At 39.4% G+C, this 22,568-nt stretch overlaps 1 pseudogene; it reads right to left on the bottom strand.

Moving 5' to 3' along the window:
* Positions 1–21,799, bottom strand: part of LOC133084622 (dual specificity protein phosphatase 5-like) — a 183,599-nt pseudogene extending 161,800 nt beyond the window's left edge.
* Between the last annotated feature and the right edge of the window lie 769 nt (positions 21,800–22,568).

The following is a 22,568-nucleotide window of genomic DNA, read 5'->3' on the forward strand; positions in this document are numbered from 1 at the left end:
TCAGCTGCTTCCTCTAGGCTAGATTGTTATAAATGCTGTTTATGATCCTGCTATGACAACTGTGAAGGACATGGCAAAGAATTTATCACAGGATTATTCATCCACCAGCAGAATACCTAATAAGATTCTAAATGACCCAAGATGATAATAAGATCTAGCTTGTAGCAATAAGGTATTAATAAACTGCTTTTTTCAATAAGGGAGAGTCCTGGCATCGTTACCCTGACATATTTGTTTTGCTTATATTTTGCGAACAAAGTAAGGCTGCTGGATTGAATAGTAAATTTATAAGAAACCCCTGATGTATGAAAAATACAACCCACGTGAAGTAGAACCCATAGGTTAAAGTCAAGAGCATGGTATTTGCCTATGACATCCGAGAGCCAGACTCCCAGGCCATCCATTCTAATTGTTCCGTGCCATTTGCCTTTGTATTTAAAAATTATATAAGAATAATATATCGCCCACTGTTGACCACAAGGCCATAATTCAAATGAAGAAATTTAGTAAAATCATAAACCAGGAAAGTGCAGTGTGGATGAATAATGGATGAAACGGGTACACTGAATTCAAATGAAATCTGGGATTCTGCTGCATGTTCCTGTTTTGAAAATAAAACTATTTAGTATTAAGTTAATATAAAAAAATGGATCCTGTTTGTTGTCACTCAGCTGTTCCTAGGGAAGAAAGTGGCAGAGATTCAAGAACCTGTCATTAGTGAATTTTTTGAATATTAGAAGCTGAACAAGTTGAAATGGAACTCTGCGCTGCCCTGGTTTTACTTTTCTGCCTTAGAGCTTCTCTCTCTGACAACACTGTGCAAGGCCCCAAAATGCAAAAAATAACTTTTACTTCACTTCCGGGAAAGTAGCCTTGTGCCTTAGAAGGTGTTCTCTAGTGGATTAAATTCATCAGATCAAACATCAGCATTGAAATCAGCAATGGTCGTTTTTTTTTTTTTTAATGAGCCATAATGTGTATACAATAAAGTGCACAATTCCGAAGTGTGTACAATTTGAAGACTTTTGACGATTGAATTTCTGTGTAATTACCACTCAGAACAAATTATGGAACATTTTCATCTCCCCTAGAAAGTTCTCTTGTGCTCTGTTTCACTCAGCATCCTCTGATTCTTAAATCCAGGCAACCATTGTTCTGGCTTCTGTCCCTTGGATTAGATTTGCTTGTTGTTGAACTTCATATAAATAGAAACATAAAGTATGCTTTTTTGTGGCTCCCTTTATTTTACTCAACATATGTTTTTGTGATTAACTTAGGTTGTTATGTATATCAGTTGCTTATTCCTTTTTATTGCTCTACGGATATATATACCACATTGTGTTTTTGCATTCTCTTGTTGAGAGACACTTCGTAGTTCCCAGTTTTGGGCCATTATAAATAAAACTGCTATGAACATTTATGTACACGTCTTTTTTGTTAACTGAAAATGGATCATGACCTAGATGTGAAAGCTAAATCTATAAAGCTTCTAGAAGAAAATAAATAAAATCTTCATAACCCTAGGGATAGGCAAAAATTTCCTAGATAAGATACCAAAAGCATGAATTATAAAATAAACAACCGATAAATTGGACTTTGTCAAGATTTAAAACTTCTGCTCTTTGTGTACAGATCTTTTTGAGGACCTACATTTTCATTTATCTTAAGTAAATACCTAGGAGTGGGAATACTAAGTCACAGGGTAGATGTAGGTTTTATTGTGTAAGAAACTGCCAAATGGTTCTCCCCATTGTTCCATTTTATAGTCCCCCCAAACAGTGTGGACTGGAGTTCCAGATGCTCCATGCCCTTGGCAACATTCAGCGTTGTACATTTCATTTTAGCCGTTCTGGTGGGTTTGAAATGGCAGCCAATTGTGGTTTTCACGATCAACAGTGTTTTTAAACTTAAAAAGACCAAATAGGCAGGTTGACAACTGGGTGGATTTGTGTTTAGCTTGGAATCACAATTTGCCACATTTGTTTTTGTGTGACGTGCACACATTAAACGTTTAAAGCAGGATACTTGACCATTGCCTTTTAGACTGCCAGGTCATCTTCAAATTGCCTTTGATCACAGTCCTTCCATGTTTGTTTCCAACTCTAGCTGCTCTGCCCACTGATTAGTATTAATTCATGAAAATATTTAATATTTTTAGTTAAGCATTCCACCTGACTAGTCTAAAATACACAACTAAAATGACCTAGAGCCTAGGAGAAATTACTCAAGTCACAAAGCGTACTGTTTCATGTGTAGGGCAAGGTATGCAGGGATTCTAACGCTGCTTTTCTGTTAAAGCACAATAGATTTTGCAAAGCCTGCACTGAGGCATTGGACTTAGATGGAAGCTTAATGGAAACCACATGCTAGACCTTCTCAACAAATTCAAGTGTGGATCCTCACTAAAGTAAGAAATGATAAAATTGCTGCCCGCTACCTAGAGGTTATGGCATTTACTATAAGAGAATCTCTTGGCAAATAGGGGCTTTAACTCCTTTTTAACATGAATTTACACCCTTTACATGGGGCATGCATACATATGGGATGAGGCCTATTGAGTTATAACCGAAATGTCTGCCTCCATTTTAGTTTAGGGCTGTATGAAAATGGCATTCTATTCCATGATGAACACCCTTAGTGTTCTTTAGGATAGAACTTCACATTACTGATCTTCAAAGAGCTGCTTTTGCATGATATACTACAAAGGCCAGGCAGTCTCCAAGTGTCTGATGGTTATACTGCCACCTTCTGAGAAAAGTGGCCAAAAGCTGTTCCCTGAATATAAATTGCCCTCTCTATGTGGTGTGACCCTGCAGCCCTGGGCACAGCTGATGGCCTGGAAATTGCTGGCTGTCACAAAGGCACTTAGCTATAGGCTGAGCGTGATGAAAATGATGATGATAATGATGACAATAACAACAGACATTAATCGAACACTTATCACTATCGACTCTATGGTCTGTAGCTTAGTTTTTTTGTTAGGAAAATGACCCATAAGATAGAAAACGCTTTGGGTTGCCATGCTCTGCCACTAGGGGGTAGCATAATTGCTATTGTCTTGTGTCCTTTAAATGCGAATTCTGTTTACAGTTCTTTAATCTTCCCAGGTTTAATTTTTTTCCCATTTAGAAGGAATATAAGTGATCCTCTGGTTAATACAGTAATTTTATAATTTGGTCTGAACCTGGTGTCTCATAAATACTGCAAAAGAAGTACAGTGAGATAATACATTTTTTCTCTTTTCAATCCATTGTTTTAAATCTTCACTAATTATTCTACTATTAATTCGTTTTGCTGGTTAAAAAAAGTGTCTACTATCATTAATAACTTATTAGTATGCACTTTTTGTGCTTTGCACTTGCTTATAGCACTTAGCCTTCCATCCATTATATGAGAAAGGGTTATGTACGGTTACTTTGAGGGGCAGGGAAGTGCCTTTCATATGCTGGGGAACATGGCAGAAGATACGCACCCTACTTAAAGGATTTTAGGGTTTAGTTGTAACATGAAATGTATGCACATCAACTAGACTTATCAGACTTAAAACAGGAGTGTTTAAGAAATCTCCCAGCATGATGGAGAATTGATCAATTTCTTTTAATTTGGTTAATTTCTTTCTTTATGTAGTTTGAGACCATGTTGTTTGGTTTATTCAATCTCATGATTGTTATATTTTCTTGAAGAATTAATTGGTCCTTTTATTTCTCATAACTAATGACAATTTTAACTCCTAGTAAGTTTTTTCCCCTCTTGAATGCTCTCTGATCTTCGTATTTTTAAACTTTCTTTGGGTTAGTATTTGACTGGAATATCTTTTTCATTCCTTACCTTTCAACTTTGTATCATTGTGTTTCATGCATGTCTCTTTCAAACAGCATATAACTGAATTATTAAAAATTTAAGAATAACTCTCTTTAATTGGCCAATTTAATCCGTTTAAATTTCATTATTTAAATCATGATTTCTTTGGACTTTTCCCCATAATCTTGTTTATTATTTCAGTATACCTGCCTTTTCTTGGCTTTAGTTTTTTTCCTTTACTGGCTTCTCTTGGTTAGTCTGAATTTTCTTTATCCCTTTTCCCCTTTCCACTGGTTTGAAATTTATATATTCTATTTCTTATCTTTTAGTTATCATTAAATTTTTTTTATATCTTTATTGGAGTATAATTGCGTTACAATGTTGTGTTAGTTTCTGCTGTATAACTTTTTTTTTTGGTCTTTTTAAATTTTATTTTATTTTATTTATTTATTTATTTTAACATCTTTAAATTTTTAACTTGTATACTTCAAGCCAAAGTTTATCCCAAATTATACAAGGACCTTTGTACCCAAAGATCCCTCTCATCATCCATGATATTTTTTCCCCCTCAGGATTTTAATTCTTCCTTGGTTAAAAACTAGTCTTCTTTACTCTTGGTTTTTCAGTGAGTGTTACTTAGATTTACTTTACATGTTTATCAATTTCTTCCCTCACTATTGCTCCTTGCAATGTTATTCCTTCATTATGGGTTCAGTTTTCTTCCTACTACAATACATCCTTTAGTGGTTCTTTCAACATGGGTGGTGAATAGTCAAGTCTCACAGTCTTCATTGGATTGAAAAATGTCTTTATTTTGTCATGCTACTTGAATGATCATTTTGCTGACTTTTTCTCCTCAGTGCTTTGAAGATACTATTCCTTTGTCTTTTGGTCTCTCTTTTTAAAATTTTTTGTTGAAATATAATATACATATAGAAAAGCACATATAGCATTATTATACAGCCCAATGAGCCCATGTAATCAAAACCTAGAAATCAAAATCAAGAAACAGAACCTGGCCGACACCCCAGGAGCCCGCCCCTCATGCCCCCTGCCAGCCACTACCCACCCTCACCCACCAACAGTTAAACCTTATCCAGACTTCTACCAGCATAGATTAGTTTTGGTTTGGTTTCTATTTTTGCTGATGAGAAGTCTGCCATCAATCTAATCTTTATTTATTTATAGTTAATCTTTTTTCCTCATTTCTTTTAAGATTTTATTTTTGATCTATAGTTTCATTATAAGATGTATATACACATATTTATGTGTGTGTGTGTATATATATGGCTGTGTATTTATTTCTCTTTGCCCTATTTTCTCTTGGCATGTTTCCTGAATCTAAATACTTATTTTTCATAAATTCTGGAAAAAAATCCCATCTATTATCTCAGTGAATATTGCTTCTCTCTCATGCTTTTTTTCTTCATCTTTCTGAAACTCCTAAGAGATATAGGTTGAATCTTATTTTGTCCTATATAACTTTGAACTTCTCTTTTATATTTTCTATCTCTTAATTTTTTTATATTGCATTCTGGATAATTTTCTGATTGATTCTTTCATTCATTGATGAAATTTTTTTCATTGATTCTCTTCTATTGTATCTGACTAATGTTAAACCCATTTGTTATGAGTTGAATTGTGTCCTCCAAAAAAGATACATTGAAGTCCTAACTGCCAGTACTTTAGAATATGACCTTATTTGGAAATAGGATCTTTACGGAGGTAATCAAGTTCAAATGAAGTCATTAGGGTTGACCCTCATCCAGTCTGACTGGTGTCCATAAAAAGAGGGGTGGATTTGGACACAGAGACATGCCCAGAGGGAGGACTGTGTGAAGGGACATGAGGAACACACTGTGTGAGATTGGAGTTATGCTGTCACAAGCCAAGGGACATTTGGGACTACCAAAAGCTGGAAGAGGCAAGGGAGGATCCATCTTTCCTTTACAGGTTTCAGCGGGAACGTGGCCTGCCAACAGCTTGATTTCAGACTTGTAGCCCCTAGAACTGTGAGACTATACGTTTCTATTGTTCCAGGCCACCCAGTTTGTGGTACTTTGTTATGGAAGCCCTAGAAAACTGATATACCATTTATTTAGTTTTAAATTTCAATAATTTTGTTTTTCGTTTTTTTCCAGAAGTATAACATGACTTAGTCAAAGCTATTTCTTTTTGTTGTATGGCGTCTTGTTCTTACATCATGGCTTCCAATCTTTCTTTTATGTCTTTGTTTTGAATATGCTTATTTTTATTGCCTGTTTCAGATTGTTCTATTATCTTAAATTCTTAGAGTATTAATCTCCCCTTTTGCTCTGCCTGTCTGCTTACTCTCTCTTTTGAAGGATTATTTCCTCTTGTGATTTGTAGTTTTTTCTTTGAGTTGGCAAGCTTACTTTTAGCAAAGGGTTTTCCCCATTTGGGGGATGCCCCCTGCTCCTTGGGTTGTCAAAATACTTCTACAGAGTAGTTTTGCATTTTCTTATGATAGGCATCTCAGTGGTTTTATTGGTCTGCAGCCAGTTGTCATTTTAGTTGCTACACTGAGGTTTCCTTCTGGGTGGATAACATGAGTTCAGACTCTGTACCCTGCATGCCCAAATATGCCTTCTAGGATCCTGACTTCATATGGGCTTGTCATTCCTAGTTCCCCATCTTGCACAAGCTTTATTCTACCTTTCCTGTTACTAAGTGGGCAATTGAACCCCAGCCTCTTGCCATTTGGGCCAATATGTAGACCCAATATCTGGCTGGGCCACCGGAGCATCAGTTTACAAATGCCAAGATGGCGACTCTGGCTATGCATTCTTCATTTCTATTACCTGGGGATTTCTTCTCTGCTCTCTCTTTCTCATTCTTTCTTTTCATGTTTGGTTCTCTTTCAGAAAAGTGCTACGTTTCCCCCAGCATTTCTATGCATGTTTAGAGGAAGGAGACTGGGGACTGTGTTAGTGCAGTCTGCTGTTTCATTGGAACAAGAAGGTGGGACCAATGTCTGACACTGAATGATAGGGAAGAACTAGTAGTACATGCTGATAGGGGTTTTAAGGAAGGAGAAATTGACTCAAGAGTGGGAACAGCCGAGCACTGAAAAATGCTAGGTAGAGTTCAGATAAGGGAGGGTTTAAATACTTAAAAAAATTATGTTACACGTCAGTTAGATTCAGAACTACATGAGACGACAGAGATGTCCATCTAATGTCCAGCATGATCATACTCACACAGTGTTGTTATTTTCTACAGATTGACACCGTTCCTCTTCTTCCTGCTCTTCCCTTTGCCTTTTCCTTTGTAGAAACAAAACTCTGCTCTGTGAACCGCAGGAAGCCAGGTTTCTGCAGGAAACCCCACATGGCTTCAAAACCTCACCATGCTGACTTAGTCCTCAAGGCAGAGGACGGTTGGGAAGAAAGGAATTAGATGTGTTTCCAGGGCGTTTCAACCTGTAGTTAATGGAGGAAGGAGACTCAAGTCAGAATTTTTGCTTTTAATTTTTAATTTTATCAACTGTGACTTCGTTGTCTGAAAAAGAGAGTGAAAAGCAAATCTCCTGCTCCACTTTGGAAATGCTTTCAACACCCACTCAAGTGGGGATAGCTATCTAATCTAACTACTAGAGGGGGTTGCAAAAATTAAATGAGAAAACAGAAGTGAACATGCCTTAAAATAAAAATGTGTTGCATAAGAGAGACACAGTGACCTAGTGGTTCAGCGCATGGACTCCAGAGCCACACTGAGTTTGAAGCCCTAACTCTGCCACCAGCTGGCTGTTTGGGAATGTTGCTTAAATTATCTGTGCCTCAGTTTCCTCATCTCTAAAATGGGGATAATAACAGATGTACCTCTTAGGGTTGTTGTAGGGGTTCAATGAAATGTTATAGTACCTGTTCTTAATAGAGTAAGTTCTCAATGAGTGTTACTTTTTTATTTCATCCCTTGATATCATAATCTATACAAGACCTAGCCTTAGGTCCAGGGACCCCAAGCAGTTCTAGAAATAAGATCAGAGTGCTGGGGAACTGTCCGGAATTGTACCCCCAAATATTCTGTGTGTGTGTGTGTGTCTTTGTGTTTGTGCATGCGTCTGTAAGGGGGTGGGACATTTTTCTTTGGAGCCAGTTCATATTTTTTCATCAGATTCTTAAAAAGATATGAAACCCAAAGAGGGTTCAGAAGTACTTCTGTTTGAATCTAAGGACCTTAGAGGTAAAATAGTCTTTGCATTCCCTAAAGGCTTTATGGCTCTTGTTTAGCTCAGTAAACATAGGTTGGGAGCCGGGCACTGGTCTATGGCAGTCATTCAGCCTTGCCGGAGAAACATTCTCACCCAGGTAACTCTGTACCTAGGAAGGACCCAAACGGCAACCCAGAAGATCACTCAGATGATTTCTGCTGAAGGCGATTAATGTCATGACTTCTGTTATGGGCAATTTCAGTGCAAGGTGAGTCAAACTTATTACTAACATGGTCTGTGGAAGGACTGAAGATTCACTTAATCTTTCCTTGAGAGTAATGTAGGACTTCATCCCTTCTCATGAAGTGCTATGAGAGCCGTCTGGTCATTTCCAGTGAAAACCAAAGGTCATGAGATTGGGAGACCTTGGTGAAGTATCCTAAGATTCATAATGGGGGATGCACCAAACTTGATAAATTGTAAGAATCATGACACTCTTTTCCTCTATCCTTTGAACCCTTTCTTGCTTTGATTCAGCCCAGGCATTTAAACAGATTTGACAGGGCTTCTAAAGGTGTAAATGTCTAACTTTATTTCTTTTAATGATGTATGTCATCTAAGTAGTGATGCTATCAATAGGGGATGTGTTTCTGTTATTTTTTTTCTCTTCTGCTCTCAGATGCCTCTTAACGTATGTAAAAATATTTATATAGTGTTTCAAATCTGCAGCATTCAGCACAGACATGCTCTTTTTGAACTCTCCCTTTTGGTAATATATTTAACTCAAAAGAAGTCATAGGCATATTGGGGCCAGATAGTAGGTACAAATCTGACAAAAAGCTAATGAGCTCTCCTGTGATTATCACAGAGGACGGTGACTCATTAAATCTCATTTCCTGGGCAGGTCCACATAGGGAGAAGAAATGATCTCAAATAAAAGCCTGAGAACCTAATGCAGTCAGATTTATGGGCATCTGTATAAGCAGCCACGTGATAATCAGTGCAAATAGTGAAATGTTGTAATGAGGTACTCTGAAATATTTAATTGGTTACTTTATTACATTTTTTAATAGTTTTGTTGTCTTGTGTTAGGAATTAGCCCCATACATAGCAGGGAGGGTGCTGAAAGCAAGTGGGGTTGTCTTTTGGTTGGATTCAATCCAAGCTCTTGTTCCCCTGCCTGGTATCTCTTTGTGTGTATTAACAGTATCATCGACATTCAAGGCTATGCCGAAAAGAGGGTCAGGATGGTGAGAATCCATAAAGGCTTCCCCTTTTGGTTCCCAAGAATATGAGTATCTGCTTAGAATTAATCCTCCTCCAGCTTCCTTAGAGTGAACCATTTTTTTTCCTAGGGGTTTTGCACTGCTAAGAAGAAATTTTTCCAAAAAAGGGCAAGCCATAAGTAAGATGAAAAAGAGACTGCAGTTTGTTTTTGACACCTTAACTTCCTTTTAAATATCCATCTTCACCTTCCCAGCATTTCCTTTGTATCAATATCTTGCTCCTTATCGTTAGGTCCTGGTAGCTTTCTAATCACGAGTTAGTTAAATAGCTTAAGATATTGTTCTTCTCAGGGACTCATAGGTGCAAATAAATGAATTTCTAGTGGTAGAATTTTAGATGTCATAATAGGTTGGGTGGGGTCATGATATTTAGTATGTCTGAAATCACACCCATTCATCAGGCCAGCTTTATTCCTTCATCATCCCGTGTACGTGGGCACTGGACTATTTGTGAGAGGAATTGCTTTTTGACTGGTGAGGGGAGACGGAGCAGGGCTTAGTGGCACCTGTTGCCATATGACCAGTTACTACCTCATCTTATAACCTCGTTTGAGAACGTCGTCCTGAAACAGGAAAAATCCCTCTCGGCTTCATATTCTTCCGTAACCTTTGCATTTCTAGATTCTATCTACGTCGTCAACTTCTAGACTTGCGACTAAGACCCGTGGTTTCTGCCACCCACAACCATGAAGAGAAGGATCACCCACAGATATGAGTTATTTTTAAAGGGCCACGGGCAGGATTCCTAATGGAGAAGTCATTCCAGACAGCCTTTTCATAGCAGAAATGGGTTTGCCAGTGTGAAACGTCAAGATGATTGAGATTAATTCAGGTCCCAACTCACGTTCACGTTAAACTTCCAATATTTGAGACTATTCATCTTTTAGGGTCGCAGATATCTAAGATAACATATTGGGGTAGACCCTGCTAAAAAAAGGGGGTTGGGGTATGAGATCGCAGTTCAGGTTATGAAAGGTGAGGGAGTGAAAGCATCATATTTTCTGGATTCAAAAATGCACATCAAGAAAAAATTTTGTTTTATAATTCATAAAATCATCTTATAGTTCATAAATATGCTTAATATAGCATTTTGTTCTTTTCTCCCCAAATATCTGTGACTAAATCTTATAAGCAACATTTTCTTAAAATTTAGGAAATACTCTTCACTCTGTCTAGGCTGGAAGGTCTTATTCACAACTTGTTTGCATTTTGGCTTATGAAATCACCATGGCCAGCTCTCTTCTACTGCTGATGAGAGGAAGGCCGGGCAACTCTCTAAAAACAAATAAAAGGCATTCAAGTTGCAGGAAACACAGCTTAAATATGATCAATGGCTGAACTGACTCAGAACTGAGGCAAGCTGTCAGGGCCAAGTTGGGGGTATTGTGGGAAAACGTCACCCAAAGGTCCCATGGCAGACCTGACGTGAAGGCCGTATCCGATGTTGGAGCCCAGGACATAAAAGAGAATGGGCAAGTTCAGAGCAGCGCAGGTTTCAGAGGCTGGGAGCACAAACTTACAGAAAGATATGCTGGTATGTGTGCTTAGAAAAAAGTTTTGGAAGGATACATCCCTAAGTGTTCATAGTGTTGGGGAATGGGGTGCTAGGAGAAGGAGACTTAAACGTTCTTACTTTTACGTTGTACTCTTCCTGTTGCTAAAATATTATATAATGAGCATGTAATTTTTTTTAATTTAAGGAGCTATAAATATTACTAAAGAGAAAAAATGTATGCCAGAGGTAAAAACCGTTTGCAGCTTCTCAGCTACAGGCCCGGCGAATCTTGAATAATTTATTTAGACAACGGCTGGCACCTGCTCTCCTTCACTGTGCCCAGCACACAACCCTCTGTCTCTCGGGCCTGTCCCTGCCAATAGGGGGCCCCAGACGGTCTCCCATCCAGACAGCGGGACCAACACCCCTTCTCGAGTGATTTCCCGGGCATTTTTTTTTTTTTTTTTTTTTTAAACATCTTTATTGAAGTATAATTGCTTTACAATGGTGTGCTAGCTTCTGCTTTACAACAAAGTGAATCAGTTACACATATACATATGTTGCCATATCTCTTCCCTCTTGCATCTCCCTCCCTCCCACCCTCCCTATCCCACCCCTCTAGGTGGTCACAAAGCACCGAGCTGATCTCCCTGTGCTATGCGGCTGCTTCCCACTAGTTATCTATTTTACATTTGGTAGTGTATATATGTCCATGACACTCTCTCACCCTGTCACATCTCACCCCTCCCCCTCCCCATATCCTCCAGTCCATTCTCTAGTAGGTCTGTGTCTTTATTCCCATCTTGCCACTAGGTTCTTCATGACCTCTTTTTTTTTTTTTTTTTTCCCTTAGATTCCATATATATGTGTTAGCATACTGTATTTGTTTTTCTCTTTCTGACTTACTTCACTCTGTATGACAGACTCTAACTCCATCCACCTCATTACAAACACCTCCATTTCATTTCTTTTTATGGCTGAGTAATATTCCATTGTATATATGTGCCACATCTTCTTTATCCATTCATCAGATGATGGACACCTAGGTTGCTTCCATGTCCTGGCTATTGTAAACAGAGCTGCAATGAATATTTTGGTACATGACTCTTTCTGAATTATGGTTTTCTCAGTTCCCGGGCAATTTGAAGGAGATAGCCTAGTTATAGGCTGCCGAGGTTACTGGCTCAAGAACTCCCCAGGAGGGGCCGCTGGCCGGGGTTCCCCTTCTCTGAGCCTGGAAGGGTGTGTGGCTTGTTGCATGCTGATGGCAGAGGGAAGGATCCGATGCCCTGTTTTATGAAAGTGGACATTCAATTAGCTTCCCACGCTCTAGGTCCTTCGATCAGTATCCACTTAGAAAGGAGCTTTGTTTTCCCCCAAATGCCAGGATCTGGGAAAGCTAGACATCACCGTTGCTCCTGTTTTCGGGTACCATGTCAAGGCAAAGTAAAGCAGAAAAGAAAAATCTTTCCTTTGCTTTCTCTCTAATGTACATGGAACAAGAAAAGGAAGGTATGGGGTGGCCCATCTGTGACTGTGAGTGGAAAGCATCTCCTATAAACCTTCATTCGTAATTTGAGTAAAAGGGGGGAGGGGAGGCCGTGAAAATGACCAACACCCTTTCTTTCTTTTCTGAGATGTTAGCCCACAGACTGTCCCTTCAATTTATTTGAATTCTTGGTTTTCCAGAGTCACCTTCATCCGTGTTACGTTTTCATTCTTCTATTGTCGGCTTCTGGCCTGTTCCTAAGCATCATTTTTACTTGAGACACTTCTGCGACTTTGAAAACGAAGTCCTGGAAGCCAGTGTGGCTGTCTGGGTGTGTGTACAGTTTTTAAAGTGGGTGCCGTTTCCGAGTTGAAACAGAATCTGCAAAGAATTCATTAACTTTAACTAGGGCGAGTAATCTTGCCTGGACCTCCGTGGTAAAAGTTCTTAAACTTACATTAGCCTTGGAAAAAATAGCCGGGAATGGCTTGATGGTGGTCTGGTCCACCTCCCTGCCTTACTGGGGAGTTGTAGCCAAATGGGCCTGGGGTGGAGGGTGAACCCGAATGAAACACTCCAGGTCTCGGGCAGCGACAAGCAGAACCGCAGAGTTGCCGTGCTGGCTACTGTTCACCTTCGTGCCTGTCTCTTCCCTTCAGACTTCAGTGGTTTTTTTCCAGTGTCCCCCTTTGAAAAAGATTGATGTCGCTGGCAATGGCGAGGGGATTAACATGAATAACAAATTATTCTTACACGTTTGAAGTTATAGGCCTATTATAGTTGCCCTTTAGGGAAACACTGGGCTTTACTGAGCTATTGTTATTCTCAACAAATTTCAGTAATTATTAGTGCTAGGAGTTGCAGCTGCTTGGTTTCAGCTCAGCTTGTACAAAGCGTCCGTGCCTTTTGGGAGGCTCCGCTGACTACCTGATTCACAGTGAAGGAGCCTGCCTGGGGTAGGACAGTATTTCCCTACCTGAAAATTTGCAACTAAGTTTTAAACTGTCTGAATAGTTTTCATCTCGGGCCTCAGGGGTGACAGAGACAAAGGGGAGTAGGTAAAGGGAATCTGGGGAAACTGCATTTGTTCAGGATGGGGTGGAGGAGAGGGTGTGGGCCCCAGATAGGAATGGCTTGTCCTGACAACCCAGAGTGGTGGTTGGAAAATAGAAAAGAATTAGAAATAGCAGATTCGAATCTCTGATCTAGGCCAAATATGTTGTGTGACTGTGGCAACTACCTGACCTCTTAAAGCCACCGTTTGCTCATCTGTAAAATGGGTCTGGTAAAATACTAGTTTCAGGCCATTTACAGAAATAAATACAATAATGACAAATTTTTACTGTGTACATGCTCTTTACAACTATTGTTTCTAGTGCCGCTAGTACTAGCTTGCCTGTCTCTTGTATCTGAAGTTCTGGTGATAGTCTTGAAAAAGAGGGCCCTCCCATGAGCTGTGTAAAGCATTTGCATGGAAGAATAGGGGTCATATCAATATAATAAATTACATTAAACATCTGTGCATCCATATTCAAATCCCAGCATTGCCAGTGACTAGCTGTGCCATCCCCAGAAAGTTCTTGCCGTTTCTGTGTCTCCATTTTTCTATCTGTAAACCAGCAGTACTTATTTCACAAGGTTGCCATGAGAATTAGATAAGGCAGAGCACTGTAATGCACTTCGATGAGTGCTCTGAAGTTGATATAACAGGTCCCCAAACCTCCTGGGCAGCTCTATACCTTCCATGATGATAGGATGAGAACACATGTGACTCATCCCTTCTTAGGAGGTGCTGCTGTCCTGCTCCCCAGGGGCAGTTCCATCTCCCCCTCAGGGGTACCATATTGGCACTTTCGGAGTGGTTGTGCTGGGCCGTTTCTGGGTAGATGTTTGTGTGGCGTTGATCCCTATGAGCAGTGTCTCTACCCCAGACTGCCCTTTTTCCTTCAGGACAGTGACCGTCTGCTGCCTGAGTTACAACAACATTCCAGATTTTGCCATTAATAAGAAATTCTAAATCCCCAAATCCCAGGCAGCCATGTCTCCATCTGTGGGAAAAGAGCAAGATTTGCTTCCCCACCTCAACACCAAATGGAACCATCCTATCCGGGTGAAATTTCTGATGCAAGGGAAGTAGATGCATGAAAACATGGTGGAATTAAGATCAGATGTTAAGATTATTCAGGCAGGGGACTGAATGAAATAACACATGTAAAAATCCTTTCTTTAGGCACTTGAAATAATTCCTTTCAATATAAAGATGATGACCACCACACAACATCCTGATTGAAGGTAACATGGGAGGCAGCAAGTGATCTAAGACAGTTACCATAATTCGATACCAAGAAATAATGGTGTATCTTGTTTTATACAAACCTTGGTATGAAAGGCTGGATTTCCAAAGAGAATACCACTGTTAAAAAAAGAAACAAAAAAAAAAAAACCCCAAAAACTGGGGCATATTGGGATTGAGTTTATTTGCACAAAAATCAAATTGAATCAGGCAGTATTCAATCTAGCAGATAGAAAGGAGCTCCAAGGAGCTGTACGAAATCAAAGACTCTTATAGCCAGAGGGAATCGGAACAAGGAAGTTATACTAGACAAAAAAGTGCGTTGGTTATTGAAAAGTCACTTTCCTTTAGGGAATGGCAGGGATCTATCGGTCAGATTACCTAACTAGTGCTGATCAGGTGATTCCTGATTGGGTGGTTTAAGATTCCATTTCTGGGAGAGCTGAAACTGTAATTAAGTCTTGGTTTGGTGACATCGGGCTTGGCGTAAATGATTCCATTTTAGGCCTGTTATCTTGTTTTGAATAATTCCCCCCTTTTGATGAGATTCTCTGTGTAACTGAGAGATGTGAACGAAATTTAAGGCATTAGCACTACTCCCGTCACTGCTCTGAGGTTTTCACCGTTTCTTCTGATCCTCTCTGTGGTATTCACAGGTCACCATGTTGGTTTCTCGTTCTTTAAATCAGTCATTCTCTTCATTCCTTTTCTTACATTCTAATCTTAGGGAGTCTAGTCATTTGCTTGGTGGTTAGAAGTTGTGAATAAGCATTTAAAGCTTTTGAGAGAATACAGCACACCAGGGAGACTACTATGATTATTATAAGCAGGATAATTCCCAATGTCTGGAGTGTACTTTGGAGCCATGGTCCCCATGACCCAAATCAATCAGAATCAAATAAGTCAAAGAAAGACCTCCATTAAAGGAGTCACTTTAAGCCAACTGGCTTGTTCAGTGATCTTATGTAGCTGAGTCTCAACTTCCCTAGAAGTGTCAATCCAAGTACAACAAGTGGTGTGGGCCACAGCACAGACACCTCCTTGCTCAGCTAAAAGATAATCTAAGGCTATTCTGTTATCAGGAACAACTTTGGCCAGAGAATCTGTGGATCATTTTTGGGTGGGTATTGCTTTAGCAGCAGGTTCTACAGTAACTTCCAGAGTTAAGGAGAGATTCCTGATCATAGCTTCATTTGCACTTACTCCTAGCCAGGGCAGTAGGGATCTGCCACAGGAAACTAATTTTGAATCATGAATGCCTCCTGGTAATTTCCATTTGAGTCTGTGGCCCAGGACTGGAAAGGTGACAGCCATGGAGGTCAGTAAAACTGAAGGTTCTGTACAATGCACAGGTGGTTTTATTCTAGTCACCCTTGCCTGTGCACCTGTTTTGTACAGAGCCTGGATGCAAGTTTCCTTGGGTTTCTGGTTGTTAATCAGAGGCAGGGAAATGGACTCCCCTGGTTAAGGAGTCTGGCACAATAGAGAAGGGGCTGAGTTTGTTCCAGAGAAACCGAGGCATTGGAAATCAGGGAGAAATTTGTGATGGGCCGAAGTACAGTATCACTAGCATTGTGGCAAATCCAGCAGTCATTTGGAGGTTGGATTACTCCCCCATGCAATGGCCTGAGATATGTAAACAATGCCATTATCTTTCCAAGCCAGAGAAAGACAAAAGAAGAATCATAAAGACCTTCATGCCATAAGAATTAGGAAGAGTATGGCCAGAAAAGGAGGGAGGAATGGAAAAAAATGTTCTTGATCTACTATCTTGGGAGGAAGCAGTTTATCTTGATGTTGGCTACTTCTCTTCTTCAATTTTGAGTTCTCCAATGTTCACATAGGACCAGATGTCATGTGGAGCCTTCTTCAGTTTTGAAATACACACCCAAGTTTCAACATCTTGAAATTTGGCAGTGATGTCAGTGGTTAAGAGTACTTGATAGGGTCCTTTCTGTGAATCTCACTTTTGCAAAAGCATCAGAGTAAAACAGTAACTGTCTGTAAACGACAAAAGACTTAAAAATGCCCATGGTTAAAGATCTGATGAGAGTTCATTATAATGGAACTGATAAGGAAATTTGGTTATTTCTGTGACATAACAGCATTTAAAAATAATAACTGGAATTATGACTGATAACATACCAGGACGTACTAGATTTTTAGGAATTTCCTACAATTTCTAGAACACTGTTATTAGTAACATGCATCCATACAAATATAACTTAAGAAGGCTTATTATCACTTATTTGACAATGCTTCCCATGTAATTGAATATACTAAATACGCCTAATTGGTTTAACAGCTCTCTTTTACAAGGTGAGAGACAAATCCTTTGAGATTTCCAGGGATTCTTTAGGAAATCTCAAAGTTACTTTGAGGTCAAAAAGACTCCTTTTAGAATTTGGTTTTGGGAATTTGTCAAAAGGTCAAAAGGTTTGAACATTTGACTAGATAGGATCATGGATTATTATGAAATAAAACCTAATTATCTATTTAACCAAAGTGACAATAGAAAATTTTAAAGGCAGATACAGAAAGTTATACAGTTCTGAACAAAACTTAGCTCTTTTAAAGCTAAGAAGACTGGGTTTTCTTGAGAAATTAAAGACCAGATAAAGAGAATGTGAAGCATAATAAATTATTTTGGTAAGACACAAAATCTTTGCTTTCTAGGTAGATTGTCCAAAAGGTAAACAAACAAACGAACCAACAAAAACCAACTTCTATAATCTCTTATCAAGAGCAGACCAATAGTCCAATAAAACTTTGTTGTGTTAACAGAGAGAAAACAAAATTACAATTTTGTACCAGGGACTTCCCTGGTGGTGCAGTGGTTAAGAATCTGCCTGCCAGTGCAGCGGACACGGGTTCAATCCCTGGTCTGGGAAGATCCCACATGCCACAGAGCAACTAAGCCCATGTGCCACAACTACTGAGCCTGCGCTCTAGAGCCTGTGCTCTGCAACAAGAGAAGCAACCTCAATGAGAAGCACGCTCGCCGCAACTAGAGAAAGCCCGCGCAGTGCAGCGGAGACCCAACACAGCCAAAAAAAAAAATACCAGTGTACATTTGATATTAAAATTCATTATTTAAAAACAAATACATCCATTCCAATCTTAGCTTGACCACACATTAAATTCCTTTCCCAAAATTCCTTTTCCGCAAACCTTTCACAACTCTTTTGTATCCATTCAGATTTCACCTTATTTTTTTTTCTTCTTTCTCATTCTGGAACAAGCAATCCTATTACTTTCCTTACCTACTTTTCATATACAGTTGTTTCCTTTCATCCTTATTATTTCTAATAAGTTTTAATTACATTGATTAGAAATCTTAACCCTTAGAATTCTTTATTCCTAGTGAAAAGTACGAAGCAATTGTGGACTGTCTGTTAAGCTAGCATTCTGTGGATTGGCAAATTTATAAATACATTTCATAATTTCTAGGAGCATATTCTTCCTAATAGTAAATTCTTCCTAATAGTAAATTTTCCATTGTGGACCAAAACATGTTTACTGATAGACCCAAATATCATTGGTTCCTCTGTAAAAGGAAACCAAAAGTGGATAAACCTGTGTTCAGTAATTGATGTTTCAGTATTTTACCTTATTTGAAAATGATCTAGATATTGAGTGAATATCCATCATTTAATTTAACTCAGTATAACTTTAAAGTTTCAAGTTCTCAAAAAGGTTTTGGAAACTATTTTTAAAAAGACATACTGTGAAACATAATTATTGTTGAAAAGTCCATTTATAAACTTTTGTCTTACATCTATTTAATTCACTTGTTCTTAATAATTATATTTAGATTAGTCATGAAAATTTCACAAGATTTTAAACAGCTAACCATCATCTTAAGTTATTTTTTTATTGACAGATTCTGTAACAGAGATAACATCAGCTGTTTTGACCTTTAGTAAGACTAGGTAGATTAAAAGTATTGTATTTAATGCTGGTAACTCTATGCCATGCCTATTTTAATTAAACCAACAAATGTAAACTAGCTTTTATTTACTAATGATTATCCTAGATCATGTGAACTTGAAAAACATTTGGGTTAGTTTCTATATTTCTGAAAGTGTATTTGATTTATATAAACATTTATCTTTAAGCCAATTAAACAGAGCTCTTTACAAATTAATTTTGGCAATGCCATTGGAGGTGAAAAAAAATCACACGTTTATAACATACATACATAGAAATACATAAACATACAAGCAGGTGTAAACAGAGATCTTACAGATTTTGTTTTAAAATTTTAGCCACAAAACAGGTATGATAATGCAAACTCACTAGGTTATAAAAGAACAGTTGCATCCAAATTGTGTTTCTGGCAGATGATATAAGTTAAGGTTATCTGCTTGGATGGCTTAAACTTTTTACTAATATTTGTAGAAGAGATTTTAAGGTTTTTCATAGGCCAAGTTTTCACGATAGGCTTTTCTTTTTTTTTCTCCTTCTGATAAGAATTACCTTGGTTCATGGAGAAGACCAGGGAGAACACTTATATCTTAAAATGCACAGAGGAAGAATGCAAGTTCCACCAAGAAGGACTTTTGTTCCCTAAGCCCAGGTCTTTTACAATATCTGCAAGCCTTTTGAGATGATAGGGAAGGATCTGGGATTGGTAAAAAGGATAGGTGGGCTTTGAATTGTTTCTAGAGCTACATTTCTGTTCTTGTGAAGACTTGATTTGTAAGACAGTACAGTTGTGTTTAATTCCTCAAAAAAATTGGGTTGCAACCTGAATGATATCAAGGTGCCGACCCACTCATCCAACTACATCATCTTTAGTTTACTTCTTTATATCAGAGAGAACATCTTCAAGAGGGAAATCAAAAGATTCCTATGTTCTAGATTTAGAGCTGTGTTTCTTTGGAATGCTTTTAGTAAATCCTCCCACAAAAACCTTCAGAATGTTTTTATTTCCCTCTGGGTGCATAGTTTCATTTTAGGTTAGGGGAGAAAGTCTAAAAAAAAGTTCCCTTCAGGCTCTGAGTATCAGCTTCCAATTTGGCCAACTTCTGACCATAGAGCTACTTAAAAAACATCCTTTTGAATATCTTTGTCAGGTTTGAGCCAGGACAAATAGTAAGTACCTCTGGCAGTACTGAACAACTTCATGAACATGAGAGGTATCCTCAAATAGGGTGCAAAAAATTCTGCCTTCTCAAGATCGAGAGCCATTCCCAAAGATAACAGAAGGAAGGAAGGAAGAGAAGGAGGGAGGAAGGGAGGAAGGGAGATTTAGATAATCCCTCTGAGAGCTGGCAACAGTTGGTAGGACCCTAGCTGAAAATAGAATGCAACTCACCTTTGTGTCTGGCCATATTTTTAGGGCCCCCAGTGTGATGGTTGCCAACCTAAGTTCTCAGGACACAAAATGAGACAAACAAGGGCAAAAGCTGTCCCTAGAAGAGAACAGATCAACAACCAGTGGGTACCCAAAAGCACAGTCATGAGTCATAATTCAGAGATCTAATTCTTATATTTTTTGCCTGCCAATCTGAATTTGGAAAGAAAGGGACAACGTAAAATTTTACCATCCTCTCTCCATCAGGCAGTACAGATAGAGATCTGGGAGAACTGACTGACTTTGGTTCGAATTCTCACCCTTTGCCGGCTTCTGCCGGTTTTCCCAGGATCCCATCGGCAGGTCTGGAGAGAGTGGGTGTCCCAGCGGGTTTCATCCTGGTCACCAGATACTGTAGGGGAGGAAAGATCATTTTTCCTGTACTCTTTATGGTGAGTGCTTAGCTGAGACCCTCTAGGGCACCTCCTAAATGGATAAGCTTATCTAGGTTAAAAGTTCTCTACTGTGGCCACTGTAATTCCAGATTATCTTTGGTAAGGTTAACCTATCTGTTCAGCCTTAAAACAAAATTTTATTCACCCGAGGCCTCACACTGGACCTAGGCCAGCTTATAGTCAGACCCAGTCTGACCCTGGACCCCATCTGGTTTCTAAGTCAGCCCAGTCTGACCCCAGATCCTGTCTTGTTTAAGTCAGACTCAGTCTGAGACCAGCAGATTTCTGGACCCAGTCTGGAGAAAGAGATGCTTAAATAAAATCTGAAAGCTCATAATGCAAAACCTTCGGAACTAGGTTCTAAAAGGGACTTACCCACACCTCCGGAGACAGCAAGAAAGCAGCGAGCTCAAGCAGCTCACAGGTGCCTACTACGCCTGTTTGTTTGCTGCTTCTGGGGGCCTTGGGGGTCTCCTCAGTTTCCTCTTTGACACCAGAGCTATCAGAGCTCTTGAATTTAATTTGTTAAAAATTGGGCTTGCCTTTTCTATGTTTTGTTTTGTATTTCATTTTTCTAACAATTCATTTGTATTGCTTTTTTACAAAAGTATTGACCCATGACTGATTGGAAGGGGAAAAAAATGGACTCTTCATCACAGATAATTCAATAATTCAGGGTGTGTCCACAGAAAGCTTAAATGTGTGGACTCTGGAGTTATAGGTCCTGGATAGGTGCCCTGGTTGTCTGGATGACTGTGTGAGTGTATCATCTGCATGACTTTGGGGAGCTTATCCTCTTCTGCCTTAATTTCTTTATCTGTATAATGGAGGTGGTGATAATTGTACCTACATCATTGGATTGTGAGGAGTAAAGAGGTTAGTAGTTTCAAGGCTCTTAGAAAAGTGCCTTGTGCAGGGTAAGGGGTCAGAGTGTTTTAGGTATTGTCACTTGCCCTTCCAGACCTTATTGCTCACCTGTGTCATTGTGTAAGCCAGGGCTGATGACTTACACATTGTGACTTTTGAAGGCCCTAGGTATTTTTGCCTTTATGGGCTTCTTCTTCCGTTAAAAACAATTAAGCATTATATTTTATGACCCTGTTGATAAAAAGCTGAGTAGAATCCAGGCTCGATTCATTATTATATATTCATTATCATTGTATTCATTTTTTGCTTTTGCTTTTAACATATTTTTGACCGGAGTCATATTAAGGCCACAGGCGTTAGTTTCTGCAAAAAATCCCCCGGCCAATAATGTGTTAAAATAAATGAGAACAAAACCATTTCTGCAGTCCCCTAAAAGCAGGTTGGGTCCTGGGCACTGTACTTACTGTGGAGGGTTCAGACAAGCTGGAGCTATAGGCCGAGCTGTCCCCGGTGCAAGCTCTTCCTTCCCTTGCCGGAATGCTCTTCTTTCGAGCATCTTCTCTGGAGCATCATTTCTTCTCCTCTTGAGCAGCTCCTCTTCATCATTTGAGATTCCACCCAAACTTCCTTCTCGGGCCATCCTATGTGTACTGCAGTCTATAAGACTCACATTTACCCATCTGTCGCCCAGGCTAGACTATAAGTTCTTCAAGCTCAAGGAACACCTCTGTCTCCCCAGGACTAAGCACGCTGTAGTCACACCAGTTCATTACTTAATGTGGTTGGATAAAATGTGTCATTGTGGAGGGAACAGCATGGATTTCGGCCTCAGAGAGTCTTCAAAGGAGGTTTATTTAGAAACGGGGGGACTTCCCTGGTGGTCCAGTGGTTAAGACTCTGTGCTCCCAAGGCAGGGGGCCCGGGTTCGATCCCTGGTCAGGGAACTAGATCCCGCGTATCGCAACTAAGAGCCTGAACGTTGCAACCAAAAGATTCCACAAGCCGCAACTAAAGATCCCACGTGCTGCAACTGAGGATCCCACATGCTGCAACGAAGATCCCTCTTGCCGCAGCTGAGACCCGGTGCAGCCAAGGAAAGGAAGGAAAGAAAGAAAACAGTAGAAGGTTAAAGACAGTCTTTTTATTCTCATTTTGGGCTAGTGCCTGAACACTGGTAGACTTCAAAGCACAGAAAGAAGAGGATTTGAGCATCAAGTAGCAAGAGCTAAGACAGTTGTCTGAGCAGTGGGAACTCCCCATTGATGAACATTAATGGGAGCTCCATTCATACATCACTTGGAGAAGAGACCCCTAAAAGCTGATCTACTGCCTCATTAGAAGCCAATCAGATGCTTTCAGTGTTGAGTAATAGGTTTGGCTGAGCTGGCTCCAGAAACAGAACAGCAACG

The sequence above is a fragment of the Eubalaena glacialis genome, chromosome 2 (genome assembly GCF_028564815.1).
Source record: "Eubalaena glacialis isolate mEubGla1 chromosome 2, mEubGla1.1.hap2.+ XY, whole genome shotgun sequence".
Taxonomy (NCBI): Eukaryota; Metazoa; Chordata; class Mammalia; order Artiodactyla; family Balaenidae; genus Eubalaena; species Eubalaena glacialis.